The sequence below is a fragment of the Pan paniscus genome, chromosome 10 (genome assembly GCF_029289425.2).
Source record: "Pan paniscus chromosome 10, NHGRI_mPanPan1-v2.0_pri, whole genome shotgun sequence".
NCBI classification, from domain to species: domain Eukaryota; kingdom Metazoa; phylum Chordata; class Mammalia; order Primates; family Hominidae; genus Pan; species Pan paniscus.
Genome location: NC_073259.2, coordinates 131,449,367 through 131,461,145, shown reverse-complemented (window position 1 = coordinate 131,461,145; position 11,779 = coordinate 131,449,367). Strand labels below are relative to the sequence as shown.

The following is an 11,779-nucleotide window of genomic DNA, read 5'->3' as shown; positions in this document are numbered from 1 at the left end:
GTGGCATACGCCTGTAATTTCAGCTACTCGGGACACTGAGGCAGGAGAATCGCCTGAACCTGGGAGGCAGAGGTTGAAGTGAGCTGAGATCGCACCACTGCACTCCAGCCTGGGTGGCGGAGTGAGATGCTGTCTAAAAAAAAAAAAAAAAAAAAAAAATTAACCTGGCATGGCTGGCAGGCACCTATAATCCCAGATACTCAGGAGGCTGAAGCAGGAGAATCACTTGAGCCCAGGAGGTGCAGTGTGCTGAGATCATGCCACTGCACTCCAGACTGGGTGACAGAGTGAGACTCAGTCTAAGAAAGAAAAAAAAAATTTACAAATTAGCCCGGTAGTCCCAGTTACTCAGGAGGCTGAGGTTGAAATGATTGCTTTAGCCCCTGAGTTCGAGGCTGCAGTGAGCCATGATCTCACCACTTCTTCCAGCCTGGGTGACAGAGCAAGACCCTGTCTCAAAAAACAAAACAAAGTGTTTAGATATTTTAAATGTGATTTTTTAAGGGAAAGTTTACAAACATTAACAGCAATGTTTCCATTATAAAAACATAAAAATCGTCCGTGGGTTTTGTTTGTTTGTTTGTTTGTTTTTTTGAGACAGAGTCTCACTCTGTTGCCTGGTGGCATGATCTCGGCTCATTGCAACCTCTGCCTCCCAGGTTCAAGCGATTTTGTGATCCCAGCTACTCTTGCCTCAGCCACCCGAGTAGCTGGGATCACATGTGCATGCCACCATGCCTGGTTAATATTTGTATTTTTAGTACATACAGACGGGGTTTCACCATGTTGGCCAGGATGGTCTCTAACTTTTTTTTTTGAGGCAGGGTCTCGAGTAGTTGGGACTACAGGTGCTATGATTGCGCCACTGTGCTCCAGTTCAGCCTGGGCAACAGACAACAGACAGTGGGAAAGCCTACTTTCTTGGGACAATTTGAGTTCATATCAGTCCATACTCAAAAAAGGTAGATAATTGGGGCCGATAAAAACTTGTAAAGCTTAATTTAAATTTATAATTGAAACTTTCAACATTGTAATTTAGTTAGTATCTGTATTGTTCCGGATTGTTTTGGATTGCAAACAAGGGAAACTCAACTCAATCTGATTCAAGAAAAGAAGGGAAGGTATTGACTTTTAATTAATTTATTATTATTATTATTTTAGTATTGATCATTCTTGGGTGTTTCTCAGAGAGGGGGATGTGGCAGGGTCATAGGATAATAATGGAGAAAAGGTCAGCAGATAAACACGTGAACAAAGGTCTCTGGTTTTCCTAGGCAGAGGTCCCTGCGGCCTTCGGCCTTCAGCAGTGTTTGTGTCCCTGGGTACTTGAGATTAGGGAGTGGTGATGACTCTTAAGGAGCATGCTGCCTTCAAGCATCTGTTTAACAAAGCACATCTTGCACCGCCCTTAATCCATTTAACCCTGAGTTGACACAGCACATGTTTCAGAGAGCACGGGGTTGGGGTTAAGGTTATAGATTAACAGCATCCCAAGGCAGAAGAATTTTTCTTAGTACAGAACAAAATGGTGTCTCCTATGTCAACTTCTTTCTACACAGACACAGTAACAATCTGATCTCTCTTTCTTTTCCCCACATTTCCCCCTTTTCTTTTGGACAAAACCGCCATCGATATCATGGCCCATTCTCAATGGTCGCTGTCTCGTCGGAGCTGTTGGGTACACTTCCCAGATGGGGCGGCCTGGCAGAGGCGCTCCTCACTTCCCAGACGGGGTGGCGGCCGGGCAGAGGCGCCCCCCGCCTCCCAGACGGGGCGGCGGCCGGGCAGAGGCGGCCCTCGCCTCCCAGACGGGGTGGCCGGGCAGAGGGGCTCCCCACATCCCAGACGATGGGCGGCCGGGCAGAGACGCTCCCCACTTCCCAGACGGGGTGGCAGCCGGGCAGAGGCTGTAATCTTAGCACTTTGGGAGGCCAAGGCAGGCGGCTGGAAGGTGGAGGCTGTGGCGAGCTGAGATCACGCCACTGCACTCCAGCCTGGGCAACAGTGAGCATTGAGTGAGCGAGACTCCGTCTGCAATCCCAACACCCCGGGAGGCTGAGGCGGGCAGACCACTCGAGGTCAGGAGCCGGAGACCAGGCCGGTCAACAGGGCGAAACCCCGTCTCCTCCAAAAATACAAAAACCAGTCAGGCGTGGCAGCGCGCGCCCGCAATCTCAGGCACTTGGCAGGCCAAGGCAGGAGAACCACGGGAGCCCGGGGCAGGGAGGCTGCAGCGAGCCGAGACCACGGCAGTACAGTCCAGCCTCGGCAACAGAGGGAGACCGAAGAAAGAAGGGAGAGGGAGGGGGAGGGGGAGAGAGGGAGCTATTTATTATTTTTTCAAGACAGGATTTCACTGTCACCCAGGCTGGAGTTCATGCAGTGGCACAAAGATGGTTCACTACAGCATCGACTTCCTGGGCTCAAGGGATTCTGTGCCTCAGCCTCTCGAGTACCTGGGACGATACGTGTGTGCCACCATGCCCAGCTAATTTTCTTGATTTTATCTTTGTAGAGATGGGGTCTCACTATGTTGCACAGGCTGGTCTTAAATTCCTGGCCTCAAGGAATCCTCCTGCCTTGGCCTCCCGAAGTGTTGGGATTACCAGCGTGAGTCACCACACTCAGCCCCTGGTCTGTTTTTTTTTTTTTTTTTTTTTTGAGACTGAGTCTCCCTCTGTCACCCAGGCTGGAGTGCAGTGGCACAATCTCAGCTCACTGCAACTTCTGCCTCCAGGGTTCAAGCGATTCTCCTGCCTCAGCCTCCCGAGTAGCTGGGATTACAGGCGCCTGCCACCATGCCCAGCTAATTTTTTTGTGTGGGTTTTTAGTAGAGACGGGTTTTCACCATGTTGGCCAGGTTGGTCTCGAACTCCTAACCCCAGGTGATCCACCTGCCTTGGCCTCCCAAAGTGGTGGGATTACAGGAGTGAGCCACCGTGCCTGGCCTGTATTGACTCTCTTTCTTTTTTTTTTGAGACCGAGTCTCCCTCTGTAGCCCAGGCTGGAGTGCAGTGGCACGGTCTCGGCTCACGGCAGCTTCCACCTCCTGGGTTCAAGTGATTCCCCTGCCTCACCCTCCCAAGTAGCTGGGATTACAGGTGCCCACCACCACGCCCGGCTAATTTTTTTTTTTTTTCAGATGGAGTCTCACTCTGTCACCCAGGCTGGAGTGCAGTGGCGTGATCAAGGTTCACTGCAACCTCCACCCCGCCGGGTTCAAGGGATTCTCCTGCCTCAGCCTCCCGAGTAGCTGGGATTACAGGTGCCTGCCATCATGCCTGGCTAATTTTTGTATTTTTAGTAGAGACGGGGTTTCACCATCTTGGCCAGGCTGGTCTTGAACTTCTGACCTCGTGATCCACCCGCCTCAGTCTCACAAAGTGCTGGGATTAAAGGCGTGAGCCACTGCGCCCGGCCAATTTTTTGTATTTTTAGTAGAGACAGGGTTTCACCATGTTGGCCAGGCTGGTCTTGAATTCCTGACCTCAGGTGATCCACCCACCTCGGCCTCCCAAAGTGCTGGGATTACAGGTGTGAGCCACTGCGCCCAGCCCAGCCTGTATTGACTCTTGTTTTTTCTTTTTCTTTTTGTATTGACTCTTTTTTTTTTTTTTTTTTTTTTTTACTATACTTTAAGTTCTAGGGTACATGTGCACAACATGCAGGTTTGTTACATAGGTATACGTGCTCCATGTTGGTGTGCTGCACCCATTAACTCGTCATTTACATTAGGTATATCTCCTAATGCTATCCCTCCCCCCCCTTCCCCCCTGTATTGACTCTTATATCAAAAAAGTTAAGGCTGAGCACAGTGGTTCCCACCCGTAATCCCAGCACTTTCAGAGGCCAGAGCAGTAGGATCACTTGAGCCCAGGAGTTAGAGACCAGCCTGGGCAACATGGTGAGACCTTGTCTCTATAAAAAGAAAACCAGGGCCAGGCGCAGTGGCTCACACCTGTAATCCTAGCACTTTGGGAGGTCGAGGTGGGTGGATCACCTGAGGTCAGGAGTTTGAGACCTCCTGCCTGACCAACAAGGTGAAACCCCGTCTCTACTAAAAACACAAAAATTAGCCAGGCATGATGGCAGGTGCCTGTAGTCCCAGCTACTTGGGAGGCTGAGACAGAGAATTGCTTAAACCCAGGAGGCAGATGTTGCAGTGAGCTGAGTTCATGCCACTGCACTTCAGTCTGAGCAATGGAGTGAGACTCCGTCTGAAAAAAAAAAAAAAAGAAAACTGAAAAACCAAAAAAGCTCAGGGTTAGAAATCGCTTCAGGTTTGACAGGGTCCCAGGACTCAGCAGATGTCATCAGAATCCAGTCCCTCCCCACCCCACCTACTCCTTTGCCCTGCTGTTTTCTGGGTTGACCTCATTATCAGCGTGGCCTCCTGCCCCACAGGGCCTCTGCCCCAACTTCCCAACACTGTCTTAGCAACATCAGAGGCAAGAGAGTATCTTTTTCCTGATATTTTCAATGCAAAGTACTAGAACTGCGACTCACTGGCCCGGCACCAAATCGGATCACTATGGCTGTGGATCCAGTATTCTAATTAGCTAGACCTGGCTTGCACACTCAATTCTGGAGTGATGTGCATGAGACATGGTTAGTGCTCTCCAAACCACATGGACTTTGAGAGAGGGAGATAAAACTAAGATGCGGCTCTCTGAAGAAAGAACCATAGATTCTGGGCAGTCAAAAACAACTGTCTACCACAGTGTTTGCCATCTTGAATAATCCAATAGATGCTTCAGCCACACACTGGTGCTCTCTGCTGCATTAGACATCCCTGGTGCTAGTGTCTCTGAATTAGAGGGTGACCTTTATGGGGGCTCTGATTGCTCCTGGTGTCTCGGGGAAGGATTTGGTGTGATGAGGCTAATTCAGCGAGTGTGTGGAAAACTGCAAACTGGGTATAGTTGATGCTATTGCATTGAAGTGCAGCTGCCAGGGTGAAGAAGTGTTGCTGGGATGACTACTCCCTTGCATCCATGATATAATCTCTCCTTGATTCTGCTTTGACCTCTCTGATTGACCTTTCTCATGCTCACTGGGTGCTTTCTTTCTTTCTTTCTTTTTTTTTTTTTTTTGAGGAGTCTCGCTCTGTCACCAGGCTGGAGTGCAGTGGTGCGATCTTGGCTCACTGCAACCTCCACCTCCTGAGTTGAAGTGATTCTCCTACCTCAGCCTCCTGAGTAGCTGGGATTACAAGCACACACCACCACACCCAGCTAATTTTTGTATTTTTAGTAGAGACGGGATTTCACCATGTTGGACAGGATGGTCTCGATCTCTTGACCTCGTGATCCTGCTATCTTGGCCTCCCAAAGTGCTGGGATACAGGCGTGAGCCACTGTGCCCGGCCCGGTGCTCATTTCTTTTTTGTTGTTGTTGCTGAGACAGTCTTGCTCTGTTGCCCAGGCTGGAGTGCAATGGCGCCATCTCCACTCACTGTAATTTCCGCCACCTGTGTTCAAGTGATTCTCCTGCCTCAACCTCCCGAGTAGCTGGGATTACAGGTGTGCACCACCACACCCGGCTAATTTTTTGTATTTTTAGTAGAGACAGGGTTTCACCTTGTTGGCCAGGCTGGTCTCAAACTCCTGACCTCATGATCCACCCACCTTGGCCTCCGAAAGTGCTGGGATTACAGACGTGAGCCACCACACCTGGCCTGGTGCTCACTTCTTAGACACAGAACCTCAGCTCTGCCCCTGGCTCTCCTCTCTGCATTCTCTCCTAGTTGTATTATTAATTTTTTTTTTTTGAGATGAAGTCTCACTCTGTCGCCCAGGCTGGAGTGCAGTGGCATGATCTCGGCTCACTGCAACCTCCACCTCCCGGGTTCAAGCGATTCTTCGGCCTTAGCTTCCCAAGTAGCTCAGATTACAGGTGCCTACCACCACACCCGGCTAATTTTTGTATTTTCAGTAGAGATGGGGTTTCACCATGTTGGCAAGGCTGGTCTTGAACTCCTGACCTCAGGTTATCCACCCACCTTTGCCTCCCAAAGTGCCTGGCTCACATGTGTGAACCACCGTGTCCAGCCTCTCCTAGTATAGTTTTATCCCGTCTCACATTAATCCCCATCTGGATCCCCAAGCTGTAGGATTCAATTGCTTCCTAAGTATCTCCAATAGGATGTCCCAAAGGTCCCTCACCCTCAAAATTCCTTATGATTTACTTTGGTAGCGTCCAATGAACAACACTGCCCACTAGTCATACCCTTGTATTGCCTTTCCTGAGCTGAATTTGGCTGCCTTGTTAACCAATAGAATGTGGTGGAAACATCACTGTCAGTTGCAAGCCTAAGAATTTTTTTTTCTTTTCCAGACAGAGTTTTGCCAAGCGCAGTGGCTCATGCCTGTAATACCAGGACTTTGGGAGGCTGAGGCGGGCGGATCACCTGAGGTCAGGAGTTTGAGACCAGCCTGGCCAATATGGTGAAACCTCATCTCTACTAAAAATACAAAAATCAGCTGGGTGTGGTGGCACACACCTGTAGTCCCAGCTACTCGGGAGGCTGAGACAGGAGAATTGCTTGAACCTGGGAAGCAGAGGCTGCAGTGAGCCGAGATCGCACCGCTGCACTCCAGCCTGGGTGAGATAAAGCAAGACCCCGTCTCAATAAATAAATAAATAAATAAATAAATAAATAAGGCCCGACGCAGTGGCTCACACACGTAATCCCAGCACTTTGGGAGGCTGAGGCGGGCATATCACCTGAGGTCAGGAGTTCGAGACCAGCCTGGCTAACATGGTGAAACGCCGTTTCTACTAAAAATACAAAAAATTAGCCGGGCGTGGTGGTGGGCACCTGTAATCCCAGCTACTCAGGAGGTTGAGGCAGGAGAATCACTTGAACCCGGGAGGCGGAGGTTGCAGTGAGCTGAGATCCCGCCATTGCAACAAACTAGCTTGGGCAACAAGAGTGAAACTCTGTCTCAAAAAAAAAAAAAAATTAAAAAAATAGTTTCGCTTTGTTACCCAGGCTGGTGCAGTGGCACGATTATAGCTCACTGTAGCCTCAAACTTCTTGGCAATCAAGTGATTCTCCTACCTTAGCCTCCTGAGTAGCTGGGACTATGTATCACACTTGGCTAATTAAAAGTTTTTTGTTGGGCCGGGCGCGGTGGCTCACGCCTGTAATCCCAGCACTTTGGGAGGCCGAGATGGGCGGATCACGAGGTCAGGAGATCGAGACCACGGTGAAACCCCGTCTCCACTAAAAATACAAAAAAAAAAAAAAAAAAAAAAAAAGTCCTAGCTACTCGGGAGGCTGAGGCAGGAGAATGGCGTGAACCCGGGAGGCAGACGTTGCAGTGAGCCGAGATCGCGCCACTGCACTCCAGCCTGGGCGACCGACAGAGCGAGACCCCGTCTCAAAAAGAAAAATGTTTTTTTGTCGAGATGAGGTTGCACTTTGTTACCCAAGTCTGGTCTCAAACTCCTGGCTGAGATCCCCGTTTCAGCCTCCCAAAGTGTTGGGATTACAGGCGTGAGCCACCACACCTGGCCTGTGCCTAAGGTTTTTTTTTGTTTTTTGAGTCGGATTCTCGCTCTGTCGCCCAGGCTGCAGTGCAATGGCACGATCTCGGCTCACTGCAACCTCCGTCTCTTGAGTTCAAGCGATTCTCCTGCCTCAGCCTCCAGAGTAGCTGGGATTACAGGTGCCCGCCACCAAGCCCCAGCTAAATTTTGTATTTTTAGCAGAGATGGGGTTTCACCATGTTGGCCAGGCTGGTCTCGAACTCCTGACCTCAGGTGGTCCGCCCACCCCGGCCTCCCGAAGTGCTGGGATTACAGGCGTGAGCCACTGCGCCCGGCCTAAAATATTTTTTATTTTTGTCTTTATAGGTTTTTTTCCTATGTGTGTGAGAGGATTAAATGAAATCATGTAATTAGTAAAGCGATTAGTTAGCACTTTAAAAATATTTATAAATGTATACATAGATATATAATACATATCTATGTGTACAAACACTGAAGTTTCCTATTCTTTCTGTGCCTACTTTTTCCTTTCTTTCCCCGAATACTTTCTCTGGAAGAGTTCACACTGTAACCTCCAACTGTTCCAGCTACTTGGTTTGCTTTCAGCACTAGGCTTGTAGGATGCGCAGCCAGTAGGGGGCAAGAATCACCCAGGCGTGCTTATTACCCAAGCAACGGAGTCAAACAGCACTTTCAGAATGACTTTACAAAAGGGTTACCAACAAGGTAATATGTTTATTGTGTTAGGTCGCTTAATAATAACGAAAAGATGAAAACAAGGAAGTGAGAAGCGGTAGGGACAGTCCTACTCTTCAGTATTCATTAACTGGGCGCCCCGGTGTGTCGGACTTGCGGGTGAGCGTGAAGACAGACGTGGGATGGCCGAGCTCACACGCCTTAGGCTCTGATTCTAGCCGTGGTCGCGCCGAGGGCTCCGGGTTACTTGCGGTTTCACTGCCAATAAAGTGCTTTGAGCGAGCCTAACAAGCAATGAATATGTAAACATTTTGTTTCTAGGACTAACTAGGTAATGAAGAGATCTTCCAAGTGACAGAAACGCTGCTAGGTAACTTCCTGGGCCGTAGCTCCCCACCCTAACAGGTTCTGAAAATAGCTCCAGGCCCTTCCTAGCCGGAATTTGAAAGCAGGCGCGGGGCGCATGCGCGCGGCCCTCCGGCCGACCTCCCGATAGCCCTGGCACGCGGACCTTCTTCCCGACAGGCCGCGGGGAAAAAAGGGCGGGGAAACGGAATTACCGCGAGCTCTCCGTGAGCGCCGGCGGAAACAGTAGTCACGTGACTCTCCTAGGTGGCCTTCGCCTTCCCCCTCCCCCTTCGCGGAAACCCGGCCCCCTCACCCCTCGCCCACCCCAGAGCCGCGGTAATGGACCGTTTGGGTTCCGGAATTCTCTTGGATCCAACAACTGGTACCGGGCCGAGGAGAGCCGGCGGAGTCCGTTTTTGGCGGCGAAGACTGGGGGGTGATCAAGATGGGGGGGAAATCATCTTCCTTCACCTAGGAGGGAGGCGGGGCGGAGAGGGGCGCAGAGGGGCGGGTGGGGGAGGAGGGAGGAAGTCACGTGAGGGCGCTGCGTGCGCGCGGCGCCTCATCCGTTGCCCCTCCCCCGCCCCTCCCGGCGGGGCGGGGGGGCTGGGGGAGGGGCGTCAAGATGGCGGCGGGGAGGTAGGCAGAGCAGGACGCCGCTGCTGCCGCCGCCACCGCCGCCTCCGCTCCAGTCGCCTCTGGTCCTTCAAACTCACACCTCCCGGGAGGAGCTGTCCTGGCGCCGGGTCCCGCGGGGAAAGTAAGTCCTTCCCTTGGCCCTTTTCTCCTTCCACACTCCCCCTCCCGGACAGCCTCCCACTCCCACCCTCCTCGGGGGGCCGTGCGGGGCCAGGCTGGGGGGACAGCCACCTCGCCCCGGCTTGGGGCCTCCCTCGCCGCTTGCCGCCCCCCGCGGCCGCGCGCTCCGGGGCCCTCGGGGGCATGTTCCCGACGGCGGCGCCGTTGTACTCGCTTCCTCTGTTCGTCAGCGCCGGGCCCCGCTGTCGCCGCTCGTGGGGCTTTCGGGCTCCGGGAGCCCCGCTGTCCCGGGCCGGAGGCACCCCTCTTGGACCGCGGGGCAGGGTCTGTGCACGCCGGCTCCGCTGGGTTCGCCCCTTTGGTTTCCGCCTCACAACCCGGGGGCTGCGGGTCCGGGACCCGCGGGGAAAGTAAGGTCCGGATCCTTCCCAAGTCCTCTCTCCTGCCCCAGCATTGCTCCCGGCTCTGGGCGAGGGAGGGAGGCAGGCGACGCGGTCGTCCTTCCTAAATCTGAACCCCACACCGCGGTCCCGTGCATGCCCCGCTCTTGGGGCGGTGGGGAAGCCGCGGGGGACACGTGCAGGCTCCCTTCACGCCTCTCCAGGCGACTCGCGTAGTTCTGCCTCGGCGGGCGAGCTCACCTCCCAGACCCTAAGAATTACCCATGGAGGGGAACGGCAGTTGGGGATTTGCTTACTTTGAGAGCGTTTGGCATAACGAGCATCCAGAGTTCCCCAAAGCAGTGGATACCGGTGGTTTCCCAGAAGTGGTTTGGGGTCGGTTTAACCGCTGAGGAGATTTGGGTGTTCCTAAACCCTTCTGATTGTTTCTTTCCTGACCCTGGCATCCAGCTCCTCCCCTTCCCACCCCTGCTTTGTGCTTCTGTTTGGTTAATGTTTGCGGACCACTAACTTGATCCTCGCACAGAGAAGCTCTTTTTATGTGCGTGCTCGGTTTACTGTGGGAGGCTTTTGTTTTGGGGAGTCGCTGGTTGAGAAACGTGGGAAAAGAACGGGCCAGAAAATGAGAGACAAATAAAGCAACGTTTTTATCCATTGAATTGCGCAGCCAATTGTAAGTGCACCCGGAAGTTTGTACTGAACACGTGTTGAGGGAAGGTTATAAACTGGTCCCCTTTGACCTTTGAAAGTTGGCTATTATCATTTTATGTTGAGTTAAATGTTTCATATATTCTAGACAGCCAGAATTAGGGATGGAATATGGTTTCTAAAGAGTCAGCCAGAAGGGTACAGAGAACTGTCATCCGGAGTGCCCTAGCAGGAATTGACTTAACACTTTCAGATAATTCTGCGAGCTGACAGTACAGAGGGATTCTATTTTCCACCATGTTTTCTAGCAATCAGAATTGATTTTCATAAGCGTAGGGAAAGCTATCATCGTTGCACAGAAGATAGCAGAATTTCCTACTGGTGACTTGAGTGGGACATTAATTTTGCAAGCAAGGGAACATTTTCTCTCATCTTTTAAAGAAGTTGTTTCCAAAATTTTTCCGATGGGAGACGACTTTACTTTTTTCCTCTGGCTTCTGCTTTTTATTTTCCATTCCAACTTATTCCATATAATTGCGTTTAGAATATTTATGCTATTTTTAAATTTTTGAGACAGGGTCCCACTCTTGCTCAAGCTGAAGTGCAGTGACGTGGTCATAGCTCACTGCAGCTTGAACTCCTGGGCTCAAGCGATCGTCCCACTTCAGCCTCCGGAGTAGCTGGGACTACAGATGTGCACCACTACAGCAGCTAATTTTTTTTTTTTTTTAATTTTGTTGAGAGGCGGGGTTCTCACCATGTTGGGAGGCAGCTACTGGCCTCAAGCAATCTTCTGGCCTCTGCTTCCCGAAGTGGTGGGATTACAGGCATGAGCCATTGTGCCTGGCCTCTTCAGAATCTTTTTTTTTTTTTTTTTTTTTTTTTGAGGCGGAGTCTTGCTGTGTTGCCCAGGCTGGAGTGTAGTGGTATGAACTCGGCTCACTGCAACCTCTGCCTTCAGGGTTCAAACAATTCTCCTGCCTCAGTCTCCCTAGTAGCTGGGATTGCAGGCATATGCCACCACACCCGGATAATTTTTTTTTATGTATTTGGCAGAAAGGGGTTTCACCATGTTGGCCAGGCTGGTCTCACACTAGTGACCTCAAGTGATCCACTCACCTCTGTCTCCCAGAGTGCTGGAATTGCAGCCGTGAGCCACCGCCCTTGGCCCCCCCGTCAGAATCCTTTTTTTTTTTTTTTTTTTTTTTTTTTTTGAGACGGAGTCTCGCTCAGTGGCCCAGGCTGGAGTGCAGTGGCATGATCTCTGCTCGCTGCAAGCTCCGCCTCCCGGGTTCACGCCATTCTCCTGCCTCAGCCTCCCAAGTAGCTGGGATTACAGGTGCCCGCCGCCACGCCCGGCTAATTTTTTGTACTTTTAGTAGAGACGGGGTTTCACCATGTTAGCCAGGATAGTCTCGATCTCCTGACCTCGT

General features: G+C 51.5%; 1 protein-coding gene and 1 long non-coding RNA gene across 7 annotated transcripts in view; one reads left to right on the top strand and one right to left on the bottom strand.

Annotated features, from left to right (window-relative positions):
* Positions 1 to 8,193: 8,193 nt before the first annotated feature.
* On the bottom strand, positions 8,194 to 10,012 carry LOC100978764 (serine/arginine repetitive matrix protein 3). The gene is made up of 4 exons (XR_010108879.1): positions 9,995 to 10,012; positions 9,409 to 9,762; positions 8,863 to 9,009; positions 8,194 to 8,474 (listed from the first exon to the last, which is right to left on the bottom strand). It is a non-coding gene; the product is annotated as a serine/arginine repetitive matrix protein 3 (long non-coding RNA).
* SBNO1 (strawberry notch homolog 1) overlaps positions 9,003 to 11,779 on the top strand; it is a 75,598-nt gene continuing 72,821 nt past the window's right edge. For 3 of the 6 annotated variants that reach the window (XM_024931036.4, XM_003812104.7, XM_055096320.2), the window contains exon 1: positions 9,003 to 9,298. The gene's annotated coding sequence lies outside the window, so the exon portion shown is untranslated. Of the gene's footprint in view, positions 9,299 to 9,470; positions 9,708 to 11,779 lie in introns of those variants that run through there. The other 3 variants (XM_055096322.2, XM_055096323.2, XM_055096321.2) reach the window with 3 other exon arrangements.